Below are 8,317 nucleotides of genomic sequence, written 5' to 3'. Positions count from 1 at the left end.
GTGAGTGAGACAGACAGAGAGTGAGTGAGTGAGACAGACAGAGAGTGAGTGAGTGAGACAGACAGACAGAGTGAGTGAGTGAGACAGACAGAGAGTGAGTGCGTGAGACAGAGTGAGTGCGTGAGACAGAGAGTGAGGAGGAGTGAGACAGACAGACAGAGAGTGAGTGTGCGTGAGACAGACAGAGTGAGACAGACAGAGTGAGACAGACAGAGTGAGACAGACAGAGTGAGACAGACAGAGTGAGACAGACAGACAGAGTGAGTGCAGGAGAGACAGACAGAGTGAGTGCAGGAGAGACAGACAGACAGAGTGAGTGCAGGAGAGACAGACAGACAGAGTGAGTGCAGGAGAGACAGACAGACAGAGTGAGTGAGTGAGACAGAGACAGTGAGTGAGTGAGTCAGACAGAGAGTGAGTGAGTGAGTGAGACAGACAGAGAGTGAGTGAGTGAGTGAGACAGACAGAGAGTGAGTGAGTGAGACAGACAGAGAGTGAGTGAGTGAGACAGACAGAGAGTGAGTGAGTGAGTGAGTGAGTGAGTGAGTGAGTGAGACAGACAGACAGAGAGTGAGTGAGTGAGTGAGTGAGTGAGTGAGTGAGTGAGTGAGTGAGTGAGTGAGTGAGTGAGTGAGAGACAGTGAGTGAGAGACAGTGAGTGAGAGACAGTGAGTGAGTGAGTGAGAGACAGTGAGTGAGTGAGTGAGAGACAGTGAGTGAGTGAGTGAGAGACAGTGAGTGAGTGAGAGACAGTGAGTGAGAGACAGTGAGTGAGTGAGTGAGTGACAGTGAGTGAGTGAGAGACAGTGAGTGAGTGAGTGAGAGACAGTGAGTGAGTGAGTGAGTGGGTGAGACAGAGTGTGAGTGAGTGGGTGAGACAGAGAGTGTGAGTGAGTGGGTGAGACAGAGAGTGTGAGTGAGTGGGTGAGACAGAGAGTGAGTGAGTGGGTGCGAGAGAGCGAGAGTGAGTGAGTGGGTGCGAGAGAGCGAGAGTGAGTGAGTGGGTGCGAGAGAGCGAGAGTGAGTGAGTGGGTGAGACAGAGAGAGTGAGTGAGTGAGTGGGTGCGAGAGAGAGTGAGTGAGTGAGTGGGTGCGAGAGAGAGTGAGTGAGTGAGTGGGTGCGAGAGAGAGTGAGTGAGTGGGTGAGACAGAGAGTGAGTGAGTGGGTGAGACAGAGAGTGAGTGAGTGGGTGAGACAGAGTGAGTGAGTGAAACAGACAGAGTGAGTGAGACGGACAGAGAGTGAGTGAGACGGACAGAGAGAGGGGCACATGCACACAGACACCGAGAGAGAGAAAGGGACAAACAGCCATCAGAAAGAAAGCTACACATGCACAGCCCCCCCCCAGAAAAGAGAGAGAGACACACATGCATAGACCCCCCCAGAAAGAGAGAGAGATAGAGACACGCACACAGGCCCTCCAGAAAGAGGAAGAGAGACAGAGAGACACATACAGAGAGAGACACACACGCACAGACACCCAGGGGGGGTGAGAGGGACGCAGACAGAGAGAGAGAGACGGACAGAGAGTGAGACAGACAGAGAGAGGGGCACACACACACAGACACCCACAGAGAGAAAGGGACAAACAGCCATGCAGAAAGAAAGCTACACATGCACAGCCCCCCCCCCCCAGAAGAGAGAGAGAGAGGCACACATGCACAGACCCCCAGAAAGAGAGAGAGAGAGAGACACACAAAGGCCCTCCAGAAAGAGGCAGAGAGAGAGAGAGAGAGACACACACGCACAGACACCCGGGGGGGGGGGTGAGAGGGACACATACGCAGACACAGAGAGAGAGAGCAGTGCACACACAAACTCAGAGAGAGAGAGCAATTCACACAAAGACCCCCAGAGAGAGAGAGAGAAACACAAGCACAGACACCTAGAAAGAGAGAGAAAGGGACACACCCACTGAGAGAGAGAGAGAGAGAGAGAGAGAGACACGCAGCCATCCAGAGAGAGGGAGACAGACAGACGCTCAGACCCATAGGGAGAGAGAAGCACACGCATAGACACCCAGAGAGAAAGAGAAACACACACAGACACCCAGAGAGAGAGAGAAAGTACAGTTGTGTACGTTTACCATAAATGTAGATGTTCGAGTGTATTCACTGTTGCAGTCATTACATTTGGGTAATCTGCTGGCAGGTTGCCCTCAGTCGGCCTGATTAGCAAAGTCTTGGGTCCTGCGTCGGGTGGTGTCCCTTCTTCCATGACGTCAGGTCGTCAGGGGTATAAAACACGCAGCCGACACCATTTTCATCAGTTTTTTTCTTGCCCCCCAAATGCAGATCAAAATATATATATATATATACATGAATGTAATTTAGAACACACAAAATGCACCTCCAAATAAAAGCAAATACACCAAAAAGGCTTTTGGGCATAGAAAAAGAAAGAAGAGGTATAGTAAGAGAAAAACAGGGGGCTGGCGGGTGGGTAACAAGGACTGCAACAGTGAATACACTCAAACATCTACATTTATGGTAAGTGTACACAACTGTACTATGTTCTTCTTGTTTCACTGTTGCAGTCATTACATTTGGGTAGAATCCCAAAGCTATGGTTGGGAGGATGGAATTATACAGCATTAGGAGCAGCAATAAAGCCCTGCAGGACAGCAGTGGCAAAGCCTGCTCTGGATTTAGAGAAAAGAGGTAAATGGCACTGTTTGGTGAACGTATGAACTGAGCTCCAGGTAGCAGCTTCTAGAATGTCTCTGGTAGGAACCCCTCTGAGAAAGGCTGCAGAAGTAGATGCAGCCCTGGTGGAATGGGATCTGATCCCCTTGGGGACAGACTTACCATGGTGCATGTAGCAGAAGCGAATACAATGGCTTATCCATTTTGAAATAGTCTGCTTTGAAATAGCCTTTCCCTCTGCCCCTGCATCAAATGCCACCAGTAATTGCTCAGATTTTCTTAGAGAGTTTGTCATGTTTAAGTAGAATCTTAGTTGTCTGTGTACATCCAATAAATGTAGAATCCTCTCACCCTTGTTCTGTGGATTTGGGAAAAAGGTTGGCAGATGAATGGTCTGATTAAAAGCCACACTAGATACCACTTTAGGCATAAAGGATGGATTGTTTCCTAGAGCCACCCTGTCCGGGTAAAAGATGATAAAAGGCTCCACTGCCATGAGAGCCTGTAGTTCTGGAATCCTTCTAGCGGAAGTGACTGCTAAAAGAAAAGCAGTCTTCCAAGAGAGAAATTTTATGTCTGCAGTAGCAGCTGGTTCAAAGGGAGGTAGGGTGAGTTTTTCTAACACAAAATTGAGGTCCCATGCAGGAGTTGGTGCTCTCCTGGGAGGTCTCAAATTTTTGGCCACTCTGAGGTACTGTTTTAGCAGGGGATGAGAAAAGAGGGGAGGCTCTGTGTTGTAATGAGCTGAAATGGCAGAGGCATGGATTTTTATGGAAGAAAAAGATAGGCCCTTGTGAAGCATCTCAGTTAAATATTGCAGAATCTGAGGAATATTGGGCATTGCTGTGTTTATTCCTTGTGCTTGGTTCCAGGCACAGCATCGTTTCCATTTATCAGCATACGATTTTCTAGTACTAGGCCTTCTAGCATCCAAAATTACATCCATCACAGGTTTGCTGAGAGATGTAACTGGTGAAATTAGTTGATTAGCCATGCTGCAAGATTCAGAGTTTGGAGCGGAGTGTGCAGAATTTGATAGTTCTGCTGAGACAGTAGATAAGGTGTCTGAGGCAGGTACCACGGAGGAAGGTGTGACATATTGCGTAGGAGTGGGTACCAGTGTTGATGAGGCCAGTCTGGAGTAATCAGAATCATTTGTGGTTTTTCCTGTCTGACTTTTAGTAAGACCTTGGAGAGCAGAGGCAGAGGGGAAAAGGCACAGACTGATAGGTTTTTCCAGTTGAAGGATAGAGCATCCAATTTCCAAGCTTTTTTGTGATGAATTCTTGTGCAGAATTTGTCCAACTGATAGATCTTTTTGCCTCACCCCACAACTATGTCTGGGCACCCCCACTTGCTTGTCAACATGCTGAAGATTTGTGGATCCAGTTTTCATTCGTGTGGGTCCATAAGATTTCTGCTTAGTTCGTCTTCCAGATTATTTTGCTTTCCTGGCAGGAATTGAGCTTGTAGATGTATTTGATAAGTCAAGGCCGTGTTCCACAAAGCCATGGCTAGTCTGCAAAGGGTTTAAGAATGGGTACCCCCCCTGCTTGTTTATGTACCACATGACTGTGGTGTTGTCCGTCTTCATCAGTAGTTGTCCTGGATGAAGGATGTCCTTGAAGGCTGTCAGAGCATTCTATACAGCTAGCATCTCTTTCTGGTTGATATGTACGTGCATTTGATTTGGGCTCCATTGGCCCTAAATGCATCTCCCTGCCAGATGCCCCCCCCCCCCAAGCATAATGTGATGCGTCTGTAGTTGGGACTTGGGTGGTAGGGGGTGGAATGAATGACAGTCCCTTGTTTTGGTGACAGGCCTCTGCCCACCATAGGAACTCTTGCTGCAGGCAAGGAATGATAGGAATAATGGTTTCCAGGCTGTGACAATGTTGACTCCATAAGCTTTTTAGGTACCATTGAAGTTTCCTCGCATGCAGTCTTGCATATCGAATTAGTAGACTGCAGGAAGCCATGAACCCCAAGGCCTGCAGAATATGTCTTGCAGATAGTTGGGTTTTTGTGGCCACTTGTTTGAAGTCAGTCATCAAATGAATTTGTTTTTCTGGCGTGAGGTAAGCCATCTGGGCAGTTGTATTCAAGTTTGCACCCAGGAATGTAATTATTTGAGAGGGTACCAGTTGTGATTTATTTTCGTTTATGGTGTACCCTAGGCAAGTTAGAAGCCTTTTTACAAACGCCAGATGCTGTATAAGAGTGAGCTTGTTTTTTGCCTGAATTAGACAATCGTCTAGGTAAGGATAAATTTAAATGTTTCTTTGTCTGCAAAATGCAATTATTGGTGCCAGGCACTTTGTGAAGACACTGGGCGCAGTAGATAAGCCAAAGGGCAGTGCAGAGAACTGGTAATGCAAATAGCCTGATTTGAAGCGGAGGTATCTTCTGCAAGATTCCCTGATTGGGATATGCAGGTAAGCCTCAAGTCTAGAGTTACCAACCAGGCATCCTAGCCTAGCCTAGGCAGTGACTGTTGTACAGTCAGCATCTTGAATTTTGGAATGTCCAGAAATGTATTTAGAATGGATTACTCCAGAATTGGACACCATGATTTGTCTTTTCAGGGTACCAGGAAAAGTCTTGAATAGAAACCTTGTCCCTTTTCCTTTTCTGGTACTGGCTGAATAGCCCCCATATTCATGAGGGACATAACTTGTTTCCGGGCCTCTACCCACTGATTTGGAGGCAGATCTGGCCATCCGTTTGGGATTGGCAATGTGTGGAAATGAAATCTGTATCCCTGGGATACTATATTTAAAACCCACTTGTCCTGAGTAATTAGCTGCCAATTTTGTGCATGAAGTGCCAGTTTCCCCCCCAAAGGGGCTGCCAAAAGATAAGTGCTTGGTGATGGCAGAGGAAAGTCATTGAGACTGTTTACCATAGGGAGGTGCCTTACTACCTCCAGATTTGGAGGTGGAGTCAGCCCATTGTTTTGTTCTGTAAGTTCCTTGTGACTGAAACCTGGAAGCTTTGGAGTGTCTGGGTTTGACCTGAGCAGCTCTGGTGGGTACTGGAAAGGACCAATTATTAGTATGCCAGTGTCTAATGAACCGGGGCAGTTGCACTTGTAGGAAATCTTTTACAGTTTGCATAGATTTAGCTTGATCTTCCATCTTTTTCAAAACTTTTTCTGCCTTATTACCAAATAGACTGTTTTGTTGTAAAGGAGCATCCAACAATTTTGCTTTAACATGATCAGGCAGATTTTGCTCCTTGAGCCAAGCATACCTTCTTATCACAGATCCAGTTACAGCAGCACTGCAAGAGGCCTCCAAGGAATCAAAACCACACTGCAAAGTATGCTTTCCAACTTGTTCAGCTGAATGCAATAAATCCTGCAACTCTATTTTCCACACAGTCAGAAATCAACACCATTTTCTGTTTAAGTAAGCCCATGACATGCTGCTGATATTTAAGCATATGAAATTGACAATTTTTGATTGCCAGGGTTGCAGATGTGTAAACTTTCTTACCCCATCTATCCAGCGCCTTGGAGTCTCAATCAGAAGAGGTGGGATTTTTAGCAGTAGAAGCCTTAATGCCCTTGGGACCCTGAGAAATGGTTTCAGGGTCAGCAGTAGGGTTTTTAGAGAGGAATTTGTGGGAGTCAGGAACCCTGTAATATCTGTCTGGCTTACTAGGAGCCGGAAGTAGGGAATCAGGGGCTATGCTGGATTCTGAGAAAACATCATCAACAATGTCTAGAACAGGAGGTATAGCCAAAGGCCTATGCTGAGGAAGAAGGAGGAAATCCCCATGCCTCTTTTTTTAGATTCTGAGAAATCCTGACTCTCCCAGTGAAAGTGTCCCCTTAAGGTATGCAAAGTTTCTCCAAAAAAAAAAATCCTCAGGAGGAGAAGCAGAAGGGATGGAATCTTCTGCATCAGAGTCCTCATAAGGTGGAATAGATAATTCTTGTTCAGAAGAGGAATCAGAAGAAATAGAACCCTGATCTGACTATTCATAGTTTGTGCCTTGCCTAGGCCTCTTAGCAGGAGGGGGATGGGAACCCCTAATCAAGGTAATTAAATCCTCAGCCATTTTGATCATTTATTTTTTAGGCATAGGGGCCTGTGCAGGTGGCCCAAGCGTCTTTTTTTTAGACATAGAAGTAGATTTTGGCCTAGGTTTTGAAGATGGCGTTGGTTTAATATACAAATTTTTAGGCCTGAAAACGCCCTCAGAAGCAGGTTCCTACTCAGCGGCTCCAGACCCATCCAAGGTAGAGACATCCGTAGGTTCAGTACTTAAAGTGTCTCGCGGCATACCGGACTCCGAATGGGTCTCAGTAGAGACCTGCGAATCAAAAGTAGTGGGTATCAGGGGCTGCGAAAGCACCTCACTGCGTACCGGCGAACTGCCGACTGGCTTAGGAGAAGCTTCGTCGTCGGTTTTGGACCTCGACGGTCTGTCTCTGTCTTTTTCTTTGCGTTTTTTGTGTATTCTGTTAGTCGGAGTGCTAACCGACATCATTTCTGGATAGTTAAATCTTGAGCCAATATTTAGATGCAAAAAATATACCGATGCTTAATAGTGCGTTGATTAAATTTAGCACAAAACTGACAGCAAGGCACGTTGTGGTCAGGGCCTAGGCAAGGAATACAGTACAAATGAAAATCCTTATGAGGTATTTGCTTCCCACAAGTAATACAATTATTAACTTTTACTAACATCTAAGGAGCAAGAAAAAGTTTCCCCAACAAGGTACTTAGCTTTAGATTGAAGACTTCGGTTCCGAAACTCGAAAACGAAAATTTCAGGAGTCGGCTGACTGGCACTTGCAAACTGCTTCTGCTTCGGGCACCGCGTGGCAAGAAAGACTGATGAAAATGGCATCGGCTGCATGTTTTATACCCCTGACGACCTGACATCATGGAAGAAGGGACAGCAACAGATGCAGGACCCAAGACTTTGTTAATCAGGCCGACCGAGGGCAACCTGCCAGCAAACTACCCAAATGTAATGACTGCAACAGTGAAACACGAAGAACATACACACAGACATCCAGAGAGAGAGAAAGACAGACAGACACCCACAGAGAGAAACACAGACACACAGAAAGATACACACGTGAGACAGAGAAAGACAGCCACAGACCCCAAGAGAGCAAGAGAGAGAGAGACACACACACACACGCACAGACCCCGAAAGACAGACGTGCACGCACAGACCCCCAAAGAGAGAGACTGAGACAGACACATGCACAGGCACCCAGATAGAGAGAGATGCACAGACCTCCAGAGAGAGAGATAGAGACAGACATGCACAGACGCTGAGAGACACATATACAGACACCCAGAGAGAGAGAGAGAGACAGACACACAGAGACACCGAAAGAGCAATGCACACAGACTCCCAGAGAGAGAGGGAGAAACACACGCACAGACACCTAGAGAGATGTGTACACCTCCAGAGAGACGCACCCACCGAGAGACAGACATGCAGCCACCCACAGGGGGGGGGGGGGGGCAGACAGAGACTCAGACTCCTAGAGAGAGAGAGAGACAGAGACAGACAGAAAGACAGACACATGCATAGACACCCACAGAGAGAGGGAGAGAGAGACAAAGACACTCACAGAGAGCCAAAGAGAGAGACATACATACATACACACACACACACACACACACACACACACACACACACA

Source organism: Protopterus annectens, chromosome 3.part0 (genome assembly GCF_019279795.1).
Source record: "Protopterus annectens isolate FY-2018-M chromosome 3.part0, PAN1.0, whole genome shotgun sequence".
Classification (NCBI taxonomy): Eukaryota; Metazoa; Chordata; order Ceratodontiformes; family Protopteridae; genus Protopterus; species Protopterus annectens.
Note: the sequence above shows the minus strand (reverse complement) of the source record.